The sequence below is a fragment of the Rhinolophus sinicus genome, chromosome 1 (assembly GCF_057876585.1).
Source record: "Rhinolophus sinicus isolate RSI-liver-muscle chromosome 1, RSI-T2T, whole genome shotgun sequence".
Taxonomy (NCBI): domain Eukaryota; kingdom Metazoa; phylum Chordata; class Mammalia; order Chiroptera; family Rhinolophidae; genus Rhinolophus; species Rhinolophus sinicus.
Genome location: NC_142501.1, coordinates 91,607,911 through 91,625,015, shown reverse-complemented (window position 1 = coordinate 91,625,015; position 17,105 = coordinate 91,607,911). Strand labels below are relative to the sequence as shown.

The following is a 17,105-nucleotide window of genomic DNA, read 5'->3' as shown; positions in this document are numbered from 1 at the left end:
TTTATTGGGGAACAGTAGTGTGTTTTTCCCAGGACTCATCTCAGTTGGTTGGAGCGCGAGCTCTGGACAACGGGGCTGCCGGTTCGATTCCCATATGGGCCAGTGAGCTGCGCCCTCTGCAACTAGAATGAAGTCAGTGAGCTGCCGCTTAGCTCTGGGTGGCCAGATGGGTCAGTTGGTTGGAGCGTCGGCTCTCAACCACAAGGTTGCCGGTTCAGCTCCTCGACTCCCACAAGGGATGGTGGGCTGTGCCCCCTGCACCTAAGATCGAACACAGCACCTTGAGCTGAGCGGTATCCCAGGTGGCCAGATGGCTCAGTTGGTTGGAGCGTGGGCTCTCAACCACAAAGTTGCCATTTCAGTTTTTTCAACAGAACTCTACTGAAAGCAAGCTCCAACTCTTAGGAGCATTTCCGTGCACTTTGTCTTTTGAAAAGCTACCACTTTTCACTTGAAACGATGAGTGTGACAGAATAAGCCTTTAGCTCTTCCATAGAATTTGTCTCTTCATTTACATTATGTGGTGAACAGTGTGTTATAAACTATTAGATACCAAATAAATGTAAGACACTATGATTTTATTTTAACTTTATGTGGACAGCCCAAAAAGAAAGCAAAGATTTAGGCAGAAAGAGGCAGGGAATAATTTTACATCTAGAAGAAACTACCTCGAAACCATATGGTTGCCAGAAAACTAAACCCAATGCTACGTTACAAGTCAAGAAGAATGATCTCACCAAAGTGTGGAATTAGGATCACCAACTAATTAAACTGTACGTTTAAGGCACTGCCCAGGAGAAATGGGCTCTGGAATCCAAGAGGATCTACATTTGTCTAAGCTTTGACAGTCTGCTAAGTTCTTTACATTTTCATTATTTATTAAACCACACATCAAAAACTAGGGACAGAAATCCATGAATAAAACTAGTCCCTGCTTTCCAATACCTCCCAGGCATGCAAGCACCTACAGTACACACTCAGTGCTGTCAGAGTCCAAAGGAAACGGAGCTAACCTAGTGCGGGGGTAGGGAGATGGTGGTAATCAGGAAAAGCTTTCTGGAAAGTGATATATGAACTTTCCTCAGGGATTTGCCCAGGTGAGTAGGCAGGGAATGTAGTACAGGCAGAGAGAACAGTATGAATAAAGCCCTGATGAAAAGGAGAATGTGTCATATGGGGGAAACTGTATGCAATGTGACCACAGCTTCAAGTTGAAGGAGCAGAGTAGAATTACAAGAAAGGAATTACATCACACTAAGCAAGCAATTTATAGTTTATCCTAAGTGCGTAAGACTTTTGTAGGGACGTGATACAATCACATTTCCAAATGTTTGGAAAAACAAACCAAAGGGGAATCATATGGGGGGGGGGGACAGTCAGATATATTTACAGTAATGAAGAAAATAATTCATTTTGACTGTGCCATACAGTTGCATTAATGATGAGAACAGACAAGCTAGTATGGTTTATATTTAACTTCCTTTAAATTAGGTAATGATAGCCTACGGTGAGTTTTCCTCTCACAACACATCCTATAAAAGTTGTTTTGATAATCTCCAAACTAGATCATCATGACCACTTCCCCAAACTCATCTTTCTTGTTTCTAGTTCTCTTGGAAAATAACTTTCCATTTTACATCTCAATTTTGAAATCACATTTGAAGGGAATCAATTTTCACTACCACTTTCAAAACAGTTAAGTTTAACATTCTTCTTAAGTGACTTTTGAGTTTAGAAACTCATAATAACTACCACTGAAATGTTTAATATCCAGATAAAAATATTAGGCTGATGTAACAGTAATTGTGGTTTTTGCAATTATTTTTAACCTTTTAAACAGCAATTACTTTCGTACCAACCTAATAAGTAGCTGTAGCATCTGAACAATGCCTTTTGTGGCCATTGCTGGCAAATATCCCTAGCACAACAGAAACAAAATAACCCCACTGTAATGAAGGAAAACAAATGAATAAAATTTAAGCAGGTACATTTCTTCCTGTCTATGACAAACGTCAAGTTCCTCAATTTGATTAGACTTGTACCTTAAATATGAAATCTACTTGTGAAAAGAAATAAACTACTTTAGTGATCTTTGCTATAGAAAACACCAACAATGGATAAATACTTTAGCTTAATTCTTTTTTTTAATGAGAAAGTTATACCAACATGTATGCCAATAGACCAAATCACCTTAAAGATCTGTTAGTGCCAGTTAAGAATATACTGATTTTCTCATCTGTTTCTCTCAGTCCACAATCTCACATTCTGAGACCCTGAAGTCATATAATCAATAGAAAACGAGATTGGAAGGAAGGTTTCTGTCAAAGTATAATCCATACTCAAGTAGCCAATTGTTTTGAATCTTGTGACTTATTACTCCTCCTTCCCCCACTCCACTCTCAATTTCTTGTCACTTTGTTATACGGCTCAATATGTTTTTATAAAGGAACATGGTAACGGGCATGAAAGTTGGAGAAGCACTGTTCTTAAGTCCCTGACCAAATGAATCACATTACCTAACACCTAAAAGGTAAGTCATGTTGTGGAGCTCTGCCTGGGCCAGGCTGGATGTGCTTCCCAAACCAACAGGGCAACACTCGTCACTAATGCAGGCAACACTGAAGGGCGTCTCACACAACAGGCTGGAGATGGTGAAGCAGTAGCAAAGCCCATCTAAGAATAACACGATTAAGCCAACTCTCTGCCCCATACTCCGAGGGGCTAAAAACACATATTTAAAGGTGTGTTATATTCTACTTATTTCTGACCTCACAAGGACATACAGAACCAAAAGAGAGGAAAGTATAGTTAGTATGTAGGAAACACAAAATCAGAGATACTGGATTTGTACCTAGGCTCTGCTGACTAGTAGCTATGACCCTGAGTAAGTTCCCTAACTCCTCAAAACCTCAATTTTCTGATCTGTAAAATGGGAAATATCATTCATTTTATAGAGTTGTTACGATTTGAAGTGAGATAAAGAATGAGATTGGGAAGGCTGAAACTAAGTTTGTCAGATAAAATAGAGAAAGTACAGACAAATTTATATTTCAGATAAATGACAAATACTTTAGTTATAAGGATGCCCCAATATTTATAAGTCATATTAATACTAAAAAAGTATTCAGTGTAGATCTGAAATTCAAATTTAACTGGGCATCCATATTTTTATTTGCTAAATCTGGCAACCTACAGAAACTCAAATTTTGACTAACTGTAAAATTAGCCCTTCTTCATTTTTCTATTGAATTTGCCACCTTTGGCTCATCTACAGAATACCAGGTAGTTGCCTACAATTGTTATCTAGAAAACAACACTTACCACTTCTCAATGCATGATAGCATGAAACAACACTTTTCAGTACAGAATTAGGTAGATCAGCACAATTCTGGGTTCACGTTTTTTTCCTACCAAAATGAATCATTCAAAACAATAACACTAGATTTATTTCAGGAAAAGTTAGTTAACAGAGCATGAGGCTACCCTGTGCTAGCACGACCTATTACAACAAAAACACGAGGCAATAGAACTGCTTGAAAGGGAAACAAATAAGGAAATACACTCAAACAATAAGGTTGTTTAAGAAAGTTAAAGGAATGACAAGTGGAAGCAAAAAACGCAATTACAACAGCTCATTCTCCTAGATGATAAACTCAAGTCCATAATCAATCTCCTTATAAACAGACCTCACAGGTCAGAAATGCTCGGGGGCCTATAAAGTCCTGAACACTTTGGCTACAAAATAAAAATTAAAAAAACTAAACTTTCAAAATAAAGCATTTTGAATGGTATCTTAGGAGGTTTTAGTGACCAGTGTCAGTCAATAACGAAAAAAGTGCTTCTAAATTGTGCAATCAGAGAAATGGCTGTTTGACCAAGTTAGATTTTAGAAATCAGTACAGAAGTCTTTCATCAAATGAGATGAAAGAGACTGTAACAACAGGAATATAATTGAGCAAAACATAGAGTATTTAATTTTCGTTGCATTAACAATGTCAGGACATTGATCTTAATGAGATTATTAGGAAGTATCCCACAGATGCCAAACATTTGTCTTGAAGACAAGTCTGCAACAGTCACCGCTAAATAAAACACAAGTGATGATAATATTGAGCTCAATCTGTTTAGATCTAAGAGTCAAAGAAACGGAAAGAAATGATATTTCTAGGCCTCACTTCCTGAATGTCTATCCAAAGATGCTGCTTTATGGTAAAAAATAAGGATGAATTCTGAACCGAATCATATCTCTTTATCTATACATGGAATTATTTCTTTTGTATTTGTTTTCTGGGGCTCATGTCACTAAACAGGAACTAAGGAGATGCATATGTTTAAGGACAGAGTGTGAATGTTCAGTTATCCTCACTTTAAATAAAATCTCTGTGCTCCATACCGAATGGAAAGAGGGACAGACAAGGGAGGGCAGGCGACAAGGGAGGAAAAGAGACAACAAAGACATTTATTGAAAATGTAAATGCTTAGTGGAGACACTAAAATACAAACACTACAGTCAAGTATCACTAGTAACACAAAACAGGTGGTTAAAATAAGCACTGAAGGGTGAAGTATGCCACCCAAGGTCATATAATAAAGTCACCCAAATATCCAATTCAATCTTAAGCCATCAATAATAAATTATGTTCTCTTGATGACCTACTCAATTAGACTTGGAAAAACCATAATTAAAATAGTGAAATGCACTATATGTGTATGGGTGTGTGCGTGTGTATGTGTGTGTGTATTTCTAAATTCCAATCGGAATAAAGAGAGGTTTTTTTCCATATTACTAACAAAATGATCTTTGCCACTAGAAAAACAAAACCTGTTTCATTTTGTATTCCTTGGAAAATAAACTTATTTAGAAATAAGTACAGTTTAATGGCATTTACTGCTACAATAAAAACTATTAAACTGAACCAGCTAACAATATTATAATTAACGTAATTTGTAACTCAGAGATTTATGTATACACTAATGACTTCCACGGCCAAATTCTTCTTGAGCCTTTCCAGAAGAATTTCAGAAGTTTTATTTAGAAACACTTAGATTAAAACCTGTCATACGAAAAGACAAAATATGGGACAAAGTGATAAAACGTCCCAGTAAAAATATGAGTCCATATAAAGCTTAAGTTAGAGATGAAAGTTCTCCAAATACAAAGAAAAAGCCTTCATGATATTTTTCTACTAAAGCTTAATTGTTTTCAGATTTGGAGTTATTATTTCCAAATAACTTCAGACTTGGAATTACGTAAGTGGTAACCCATACTATTTTACTATAATATGTAGAGAAAATATTTAGAATAGAATATGGGAAAATCACTTTTAAAATACAGTGTGCTTGTTATTTTTATGGCAAAAACTGTAAGATTTATTCTGCAATGAATAAGTTTGTTTGAAATAGGAGTTCCATACAAATATAAACAAAACAAAATCTTTGGTGATAAGAAGGCAAGTGACCAACAATGTAGATGAAAGGAATTTTTCAAGAGAACATGAAAAATACCAAGAGTTAAGAAATATGTAAAAGAGAAAAAGCAAAACAGACTAAAAAATGTCAGTGAGATAGTAAGGGCTGTAGCACAAAACAGTGTCACATAAATTACAAAAGAAGAGTTTCTAGAATAAAGGGAGACAGTGAATAATATACAACACCCAGAAATGTCAGTGGGCCCAAGACAAACAAGGTCAGTGAATTTGGTACCTAGTACATCACTGAAGCAATCTGAGCACAACAGTGAGAGGAATCCAAATTACATTGGTTTGGAAAATAAATGGGAAGTGTGAAAGTGGAGGCAGCGAGAATAAACGATTCTTTCAAAAACTGCGCACATAAACAGAAAAGAAAAACTAAAAGGTAAAAGTAAGATACTGTAGTAAATTGAAGCCAAGGAAAAGACACTGGGGAGGATGAGTCACATTTCTTTTAAGGATGGGGAAACTAGGATATGTTTTACGTTTGGGAGAGTCCGTGGAAAGGAACAGAACAGAAATAAGGAGGATTTAATTTATGGAGTCAGGTTTTGAAACCGGTAAGAGGAAAGGAATAAAGAGAATAGGAAGATATAGCCCTGGCAAGAAGCTGCTGGGACATTAGTTCCACTGAAACAAAAGGAAGGCAAAGATGAGTGAAGATAGAAATTTCAAGACTGCTGCTACTCTACAGCTCTATGTACTTGGTAAAGCAGGTGAGGTCATCGGCTAAGAGCAATAGAAGAGGATGGTGTAAATCTGACTGAAGAACCCCCTTCATGAATTAGATTAGTAAAAGTAATGATGCAAGAAGGGCTTATTTACTTATTTTAACATACACCCCACACAAACTGCTTATTTTTAAAAGCGTCAAAAGTAAGGGGACTTTTTCAGAAATGTTTAAGTCCTCAATTTAAACACTGAGAAGAAATACTGGGGAGTAGAAACGGGAAAGAGAGCCTTTTTTCAAAGAAGCCTCAACTTCATCTTTCTACCAATAACAAATTTTAGCACCTGAAAAGTGAAGTCTTAAAATACCATTACAGAAGAAATATGTGTCCTTTTCTCATTTTCTACACATACTCAACTGTGCACTGGGATTCTCCTTTGCACTCTCTACTCACACTGGTATGAATCAGTAAGAACAGTACAGTGTTTCAAAGAACCTGATATGTATGAGATTATGTTACGATACCCTGGATCAAATAGGACTCCATGAACAAGGCAAAGGAGTGACCGTACTAGCTTCCCCGAGTGACTGCTGCCCTTGTGGCACACTGTTCTAAGCGCTATCTGTAGTAACTCACCCAATGCTTACAACCACCCTTTAGATTAGATAATTTCCCCAGTTTTATAGCTGAGAAAACCACAGATGAGATCTCTACCTAAGAAAATTCAAGCAATCTGGGGCTCCATGGCTCATACTCTAATTCCTAGGCTCAAGTGCATGTCATATAAAGAGCCCTGAGGTTGAAATGAGAGGATCCGGCTTCAAATTCAAGTTCCATCACCTACTAGTTGGTTGATCCTAGAGAAGTCATTTTCCCAAACTACAGCTCCTCATCAGAGTAATAGTCTGTCAACCCAGACGCTAGCTGTGAGAATCAAAGAAACAGGTGTTTTATAAATAGTAAATATATATGACGTCATTATTTTTAGAAAGAGCTGCTACGTAAAATGCACATGGTATTAACAATGTCATTTCCTATACTCTATCAGAAATTCTCACACCTTAATTTACACTGCCATGCTTCATCAGCAAAATGAGTAACTTTTAAAATGAAGGTTTCCAATTGTTTTCTGCCAGCTTCTCTTACTAATTTACTTACTAATGAAGATGTAAAGCTTCTACCATAGGGCCTCTGACACATATAAATAGCGGTAGTGGTGGTTGTTTTTGTTATCGCTAGTTCTACCATTCAGCAGAATTACAAAACAAACCTAAAATTTAAAAGCGTGTGTGTAGGTTTGTGTATGTGAAGTAATTCCAAGGTTCTTATACAATTCCATACAGTGGCAAGTTTCCCTCCATCATTCATGCTGCACTTTACCCTACTAATATATTATTATCTGCCAGAATGTCGCCGATGAAATTTTAATTAAATGAAAACAATATACATAGTATTTTTCTCCTCACCCCCCAATGGTTCCTTTCATCTTCATTTGTCTCAGTCAAAACCTGGTCAGTCTGATTCTTGCTTTCTGGCTAGTTTCACTGTCTTTTGAAGCAGACCTTTGAGTCCACTCTGGTAAACCTAAAACTCCTGACATTTTATGCACTCGTAACTAGATTTTTAGCCATTGCTTTCCCAGAATACGTTCTATCATTTCAGTTCTTTATTAGAGTTCAAGATAATGTTAGTACACAATGCTCTATCACTTATCTTTGTTTTCATACAATCATACTGACCTTGAGGTGAGACTGAAGGCAACAGCAAATCCAGGAAGAAATGTGAAAGAGAAAGTTAGAAAGAATTAATAAGAACAATATTCAGAAACAATAGTATTCATAGACATAGACCAAACATAGAGCACACGACTAAAGGGGAACGAGTCACACATTCTTCAGAGGCACTAAAAATTAGTAACTTCAGATTTTCAACTCTCAACAAATGTATTTTCAGATTAGATGACACCACTGTACTTTAATTGTACTTTCTAAAGGAAAAAATTTTGTCTAGAATTTGCCATTTCTTGATCAGGGGGGAGAAAAACCATTTCTTAAACAGAAAGGGAAAGAAGAGAAGGTTAGCTGCTCCCCCTTTTCATGTAAGTAGCTAATGGAGATTTCACGAATTTCATCAGCTCAGCTCTACACACACCCACCTTCCAATTGACCACCCCTTCACCCACCCCACTCCATTTCCTGTATCCACGTTATCTATGAGCAAAAGCAGAACACTGACAACTTTGATTATTCTGTATAATACAGGACTCTTAATTTATTTGGAAGAATTTGATAGAATCTTCTCAAATATGAAAACAAAATGTTTTTCCCCGATTATAACAATACTTCTCATTTCAAATCTACCAAAATCTACGTCAAATGGTGCAACCCAAAAGTCATAATGAAGAATATAAGCCTGTATAAATGTCAATTCATTTCCAATACTGCTCAGCAGTAAAAGGTGCAAAGCAGCCATGCATAACATTCTTACATAGCACGAACCCTCTGTGGTTCATTACTGACTTTTATAATAAGAAACAGTTTACCTTTTTAAAAAATGAATCAGTCTCTCTGAAATTAGTATTATCCTCCCAATACTGACACATCACCTGGACACACGTTATATGTTCTGTGATGCTTACCGGTTCCTAACGGGAATCTATAAAACTCCAAGGCTCTCTGGCATATATAAAACAGTATAGGATGCAATGTTCAAAGTCAAACATAGGCCAATCTCTAAATGATTGTTCCCAATGATCTTTTTTCACTTTTACTGGTTATGACACAGTAAGTTAGTATAATTTTAGATCAACAAGGACGTGAACTGAAATCTCCTACAGAAGTAAGGTTTTATATAAGATACAGGCAAATACATTTTAAAACATTAAGCTTATTCCTATCAATGGTGAGCAAGTTTAATGGTCTCTTTACCTATTTTATTGTTCATTAGTCATATTTCACTTTGGCATTAAACTATAGCTTTTGGGAAATAAATTTAGGAGAAAAAATATGCACATAAAATAACTCTAATTCTTTATAATTCTAATGTTTACACATTTAAGTGAAAACTTAAGGTAACCACTAAGCTGGTAACTTAAGGTAAACTGTAGTAATAAATTATAGGGTACTGTGCCCACAAGAAACTCTGGAAAGGTGACCGAATAGAATTGACTATGTAAAGCTGTGTTAATTATTCTTCTTTTAAATGAAATCGGAGAAATTTATCAAGGAGGAAGAAAAAAGAAACAAACTGCTTCCCCAGAAAGCAAGCTGAAGAAAGCAGGACCTGATAAAGAACCAGTCCTCTTCAGGTACAACACTCTTACAATACTTGATGGGAAGATAAAAGGCAAGAAATGTGAGACAACTAGATGGTGAAATGATAAAGAAGCTCTATCTTTATGGTTTACCATATGTATTTATTGGGTCCTCAATAATATGCAATTATAGGACAGAATGTGATAGATACTATAAGAAAAGCACAAATAAAGAGAAATTAATATTACTACCTAAGCAAGGTCAGTAAAAAAATTTTTTCCCAACAGGTAACCGTTAAAAAGGGTAAGGTTCCCATAAACAAATAAAGGGAAAGAAAATTTCAGTCAAAGAGAAAAGAATAAGAAAAAACAAGAAAATAACATTCATCTTCTAACTATGAGGTCCATTTTTTAAGAAAACAGTTAATTCTGCTAAGACTATCAAACCAAAAATTGGAAATATACAGAAAACTAATTCAAGCTTGCCAACGCATGCGGAAGATTTATGGAAAATAAAAAGAACTCCGTTTTCATTATATAAAATTTCAGATACTAGTAATCTTTAAGAGCAAATCAAAAACTCAAAAGGCTACATGCCTGAGACATGAGGTTTAAGCCTAGCATTTATCTTCCCTAATTTCTCCAAATACCACCAGAAAAGTTCTTTCTCTTAACATACATGCATGCAAATAACACCCTGGATTACATCTCACTCTTGGAATGGTAAGAAAAAGACCCCACTCTGTGTTCAAGCTCAGTTTAGTGTGCTGGTTTTGATCGACAGAAGTACAGATCCCCCTTACTTCCCAAAATGAGGTTAAAAGTTACTGCTTTAGCAGTTAATTCAGGGACTTAACTACCTTGAGCCTAAATTCTGAGCAAAACTGGGAACACACTTGCTTTAAAAAAAAAAAATTTAATCAAAGTAGCTCCAAATCATTCTCTGAATACATCATATACTTTTTAAATAAAACCAGTTGTTCGTTGTTCCCAAAACAATACAGTACATACAGGTTAGGTTTTCTTGCTAGTTCACAAAATTTAAGTTTAATCATGATGTAAAAGCCTAGAACATCACAAAGTGAAAAAACTAAATTTCCTTCCTAATACTTACAAGACTGGACCGTGAGAGAGTGAGAGAGTGAGAGAGTGAGAGAGTGAGAGAGTGAGAGAGTGAGAGAGTGAGTGAGTGAGTGAGTGTATTCATATATACGAATGAATAACAAAACTATCTCCAGGTCTCCTGCCTTCCTCAGAATAGTCACAGCAGCAGCACAATATCCCGGCTCTCCTTTTCCATTCCGTATCTCTACATGCACTAAAGGTTCTAGGATCTGAAATGAGCAGTCTAGGATCCAAAATTACCTACTAGTCTTCCAACCAAACAAACTCGCAAGCCATTATCATTTAATATTGGTCTCAAAAATTAAAGGACCAGACTTAAGAGTCAGAAGTTCAACAAGAAGCCCTTTCTCTGTGATAAGCCTGTATCCTGGACACACATTCACTAGGTATTGTTAGTATTGTGAGTTCTCTTCCAGGAGCGCTCAACCAGACCTAAAACTGAAAGCTCGTCACTGGAATTTCCAGCTCCTGGACAAGCTGTGTTAGAACGCATCTGTGGGCGTCATCTACAAAGGAAACAACATAGCTGCTCTTTGCTGGAGTCTAAGTATTCTGGGGCCACAAGTGTCTCTTTATGGAGTCCGGACTGACAGAGGGGCTAAGAGTCAGACACTTAGAAAAACTGTCACCTGCAGCAAAGCAACCTACATTCCAGTTCCAAAGTACCTGTCCTCTAATAGGGCATTGCAGTAGGTGGGGATAAAAGCCTCATTAAGATTCTCAAGAGAGCAACCTCTACATCATCTAGCTGTCCATATCCTTCCTTTCTAGGAGGTGGGCTCACTAACAAGTACTGAACACCGGAGGTTCAAAGGAGCAGAGGTAGAAGAGACAGACTCCAGAACTCTAGGCACAACTCTACCACCACCTACCTGCTTACGTGACGTGGGACCAGTTACTTAACCTCTCTAGGCCTCAGCCTCCTTATCTGTATATAAAAATAATCTACATAAGACTCCTTTCCGAAACCAAACAAAAAAGCCATGATGCAAAAAGGGGTAGCCAAAATTAACAAATACAATGACTACTAAACAAATTACACTAAAATTGGGGGGTCATCTTTCTTAGAAGAAAAGGTCTACCTGATACGTAACAAATGAAACGACGAGGCTTACAGAGTTCCTGTAGGAAATCTCCACCCAAAATATGTGCCCGCTTGCTTTTCCATGTTTCCACTGAAGGACAGACAAATAACTGCTCATTGACTCCAAACGAGGGAAGAATAACGTCCACCTTTCAAAGTTAAATATGGCTATTTCTGCCACAATACAAATTTGTTTTTAAAAAGTCAAAATATATTCCCCTTTAAACTATTTGCTTGACTAGGGGTAAAAATCTGCTCTATGTTGCCCTTTTAAAAAAGTGAAGGGGTGCGATCTATCCCAGGCATTCAGGTGGGGGACAAAGTGAAGGTGGAGATGAAGGAAGACAGATCTAGAACGAGGAAAAGCAGGACTGAAACCTGTGTGGACATATCTGAAAATAATGGCTAGCATAATTTATGGCTGGTTTAACTGGAACCCTCGAATTACTGCCTTATTGTAAAAGAACCAAAACAGGAACAGCAAGTGTATCACTCCTGATTTGAGGAAGTAATTAAAAGAGTGAGAACGTTGTTTTTTGCTTCATAAGGTATTAGGAAAACAAAGAGACCTCAACCTTGGTCAGACCCCGAAACTGTTTCTGTTCTTTAATCCTTATTTGACTTCTCAAAACTTTAAATCTTTCCAAACAGTTGCTTCTACTACAGGGGGAAAAAAAAGAGGAGGAAATAAGTTTGTAAATAGCTGTAACAGTTTGAAGGCAAATGACAGAAAATCCTGTTTCAAAATGTTTAAACTAAGAAAATGTACCATCATGTTCACATAACAAAAAGTCTAGTTTCAGGGCCAGTGCATTCGGGGTCTGGCCCTGCTTCTTCCGGACTGGCCCCTCTGAATGCTGGCTTCACCTCAGGCTGACAGGAGGCAGAGGCAGCAGGCCCAGCCCTCACATCCAGACTTGACAGTGTCCACAACGAAGGGACTGTCTTTCTTCTTCCAAGTCTTTCTGACAAGGAAGCCACTCCCCGGAAGCCTCTCTGTAGTGTCCCCTCAAATCCCTTAGGGATTGTGTACGCAGTGTGTAACTTAGTCACTGGAAAAGAGACTGCTGTGACCTGGACTGACTCCCATGAGTCAGGACGCACTCCTGGGGCTGGGGGTGTAGGAAACTAAAACCATGGGTTTGTGTCAGGATGGAAGAGAGAACAGATGCTTGGTTGGTCTAATCAAATTGAAGAGAATGTTCTATATCTGGATTGTAGTGGTGGTTGCACGGGCGTATACAATGGTCAAAACTCAAACAAAAAACTTAAAATGGGTGCACCTTTCTGTATGTAACTTGTACCTCAATAAAGCAGGTTGGTTTTTGTTGTTCTGTTTTTGTTTTAAGGCATTCTGAGGATGTCTAAAGGAAGGAGACCCTCTTTGAAGTGTCTGCTTTAATATCACCTTACCAGAGAGGTCTTTCCTCACGACCCCATATATACAGCAGCCACACAAATCCTCACACTCCCTCCCCTCTTAACTCTGCTTTGTATTTTGCATGGCATTCATCACCTTTTGGCCTTTACATGTTTAGTTTCTAATGTTCATCTCCTCCCAACTTGACTGTAAACTCCACGAAGGCTGAGATTTTGTCTGTTTTGTTTCCTGTTGTGTCCCAAGATCCCACAACATTGACCAGCAAGTAAGAGCCTCCAATCAACAAAATAACTAATTCATTAATTAGTGAAAAAGGAAAGGGTATATTCTGTGGCAGAGAGAGAGTGGGTTATAGAGGGAAAAACTAAACTCACAGATTGGATGTTATTTTAAGAGCTGGATAACTATAAATCTTACCAACAGTGGTGTTCTTAGAGATGCATATTTAAAGGGAAGGTAACCAGGCAAAAGGAATAAAGAATAAAAAGACCATCAGGGCTTTCAAAGATTAAAGGCTTACAAGAAAGGATGTCCTTTTTTCTCATCTGTTAATCCTTCTGCTAAATTTTAAAGCACCCTAAAATTAAATCTACATCTATTAAAATCCCAGTTTTTATATCCCCACAAATTAGGAAATACAGTAAATCCACATTTTCTATTAATTATTTAGGTTATACAATAATAGACTCTATTATTTTTTTATATCAATGAAATTCCAAACTCTGATAACCCAAAAGCAATCCTTGATACCTAAATTATATAAAAATCTGAAGATGGCTGCCATTTTCTACATATAAAAGCTTCTAAATGATATGTTAAATCTAATCTAAATGACACATTAGAGTAAACTGAGGATTTCTGCTGCAAACACCAAACTCTGTGGATTCATTAATGCTTCTGTATTATGAAGCAAATCACAATCTGTGGTATGGGGGATAATGCTTCTAGTATTCTGCCAGGATAGGAGTATTTAGCTAAAAGGAACAACATGAACGAAAAAGTAGAATACGAACAATTCTTTCAGGAGTCTGAAAGGATGCTAATATCAGAATTCTATCAGAATGTTAGTACATTACTAAATATGTTAAACATTATGCCAAAGAAAAGCGTATTCATTATGAATCTAAATAAAAACTCTAGTCACTTTAGAAGAGAAATTTTCTATTACATTCAGGGTTCCTAAAGCTAATCTAAAATGATCTATTTATATAACAACATGTCAAGTTCTAGTTCTTTCTTTGTTTTTGTTTTTTTCCTTAAATTGAGCTATAAAGACTACCCAGAAAACCAGGTAAGGACTTTCTTGAACTTCACCAGGCTATAGTGCCCAGTTACTTAAACAAACACTAACCTAGGTGTTGCTATGAAGGTATTTTGCAGGAATAATTAAAGCTTCTAATTAAATGTATTACCCCAGATAATTGGAATGGGCATAACTGAATTCCTTGGAAGGCTCTAAAAGCGGGTTTCTCCAGGAGAGAAAAAAAGTTCTGCGTGTGGACCACAGTTTTGGCCCGTGCCCCCGGGAGTTCTACCCTGCTAGTGATCGTCTCTTCCTGACAGCTTGCTGTAGAGTTTTCAGACTTGCTTAGCCAGCCCCTGGCAATTAGGCAGGACAACTCTTTGTAATAAATCTCTTTGTGTGTATGTGTGTAAATATACATATATGTTTATATGGATAAATATACATATATATATATATATATATATATATATATATATATATATATACTACAATTCCTTGTAATAAGTATATATAGTATTGTATGTATGTGTATATATATATATATATATATATATATATATATATATATATATGTGTATGTATGTATGTATCTCTCTTGGTTCTACCTCTCTGGTTGAAATCCAACTAATATACACAATATGGGATACGAATTTAGAAGTAGTACTTCTTAGATTTAATTAGCAAAAATATTTCACATTTGCAGATGTACGGGTGGCCTTATATAATCCTGTTTTTAAATTGCAGTAGGCCAAGACCGCGCTACAGCACTGAACCGGCTCTGTAGGGGCGATGTAAGAGACTATCGTTTTTCTCAAGACCACAAATAGGTCTGAGAATTCTTCATGATTTAATCTAAACCTTTTAATGTTAGATTGCTTTATATAAGAAGTACTAGGAAATTTAAAAGAATACTAAAAAATTTTCTTTAATTCAATGACTGTAATGATCTGCTTTTATTTTTGCACTTAGAAGGCTGCTGCATACCCTTCAGAAACGAACCCTACATCCCGGATTAGGGTGTAGCATTATGGCTGCATCAGCTAAGGGCCTATAGTAACCTAGAGGGCATTCCAGCAAGAGAACAACCACATAAAAGATGGGCTAGAAACAAAGGCTAAGAAAATTACAACTGACAATATCAGAATCTTACCAGCGAGAACGTACACTTTATCCACAAACAGTGCACCTAGGAGGTACAGTTGAATTTGCCATGTAAGCAGCTGTTCTTCAAACCCCCAACTGAGCCCAGCAGTAGCAAAAGCAGCAGCAGCAATTCTGTTAGTAAGTAGTACAGGAGTGTATCCTTACGTAACGCGCACTTCTCAGGAAGTCCCAAACAAACGCCCTGATGGTGCAGGGACAGAAACCTGGTACGTAAGGTGCACACTGCAGGAGACTGGCTTTCTGAGAAACAGCACGGCCAAGAGGGAATACATATAAACACGTGGAGACCTGAACCCCAATGGAATAGGACCATGATAAGACAATTCAAAGGAAAGGTGAAGAGACTCAAATTATAAATTAAGGGGAGACAGATACGCACACATAGGAAATAGTGGAACCGCAACACAAGAAGCGAATGGAGGTGGGAAACAGCAGGCACACACATACATCTCCGTACTAAATCTGGGAACAAAAGGCATAAACTCAACTGTCCTTGACTATTTATTCCTATCTTAAACTATACTGCTCAGCAACAAATTACAAAGCCAATAAGCAAAACCTGAGTTGTAAAACTGTTGCTTTAAAAACAAAAACAAAAAATGTTAATTAAAAAATTAAAGAAAAACTGTTTCTTTTTGGGTAGCCAAAAACCTTTGTGTCAAATCCTAAAGCAAAATTACAACCCTGCATGACAAGTGATTTGTCAACGTTATGTTACATTCCATAGAAAGAGTAGATCATTTACAACTTTTTCTCAAAATGTGAGAAATACAGTGGCTCATAAAAGCTATTTGTTGTGCTTTGGGTATCAAATATAGATTTAATACTATTTCTTACTCTCATTCAAATCATGTCCATCTCCCAAAATTAGTATTGGGTCCAAAATGAATTGAAACATTTTTCAAGCAAGCTGCCTGGAATAGCAAACAATAATTTCAATGTAGATTTCTAATACAAGAAGTCAAACCAAAAACTGAAACTTTATCAAGGAATTTCTTTTCGGAAATACTGCAATGTATTTAGTAGGAACTCACTAATCCATCAAAAGTATGGTATTTTAAAATGTAAAATACTGTTGCTGAATTCAGGCAGACACAAAAGCAAAGAGAGGCATGTACTCATGAGAATATGTAAAGGAGGGTGCGTGTGCGTGTGTGTGTGTGTGTGTTGGGAAGGAAGGTGCAATGCAAACATGAAGACACACAAAAACACACATCATCTAATCTTGAAACTGGTAATTTGTTAATTCTGACTTAAAGAATTTATCCATTTGTCTTATCCAGAACTAGAAAATATAAATAAAGTTAATTATCAAAATAAGAAAACAAGTGAGTAGGTAATTAGCCCATGTTATTCACACTTTTAAAATAGCGAAGGAGAAATGTGAGGGTTGGACTATATTCAGTTGCTTGGAAAATTAAAATTCTATGGGTACAGAATAGGAAAAAAAACTGCTAGGGGAAAACATCAAGTCTCCCATAACCCAAAAATTTAAAACTTAGTAAACAACTTATGAATGTAGTCTAATACTTCCCAACATTCAAGAGACTAAAAATAAAACTATTCCTAAGAATCAGGCTCCAAGGAGCCACTCAGAGTAGTGATTTCATTCTGTCACTGTCAGTCTCTGATTCTTCAGAAGTATATGGGTGATTAACGCAGTTCTACTGGAAGAACTGTTTCTATGCACTTGTGAATTTATGTTAACTA

At 36.7% G+C, this 17,105-nt stretch overlaps 1 protein-coding gene across 14 annotated transcripts in view; it reads right to left on the bottom strand.

Moving 5' to 3' along the window:
- Positions 1 to 17,105, bottom strand: part of ERC1 (ELKS/RAB6-interacting/CAST family member 1) — a 491,277-nt gene that overhangs the window by 278,610 nt on the left and 195,562 nt on the right. The gene's annotated exons all lie outside the window — the stretch shown is intronic.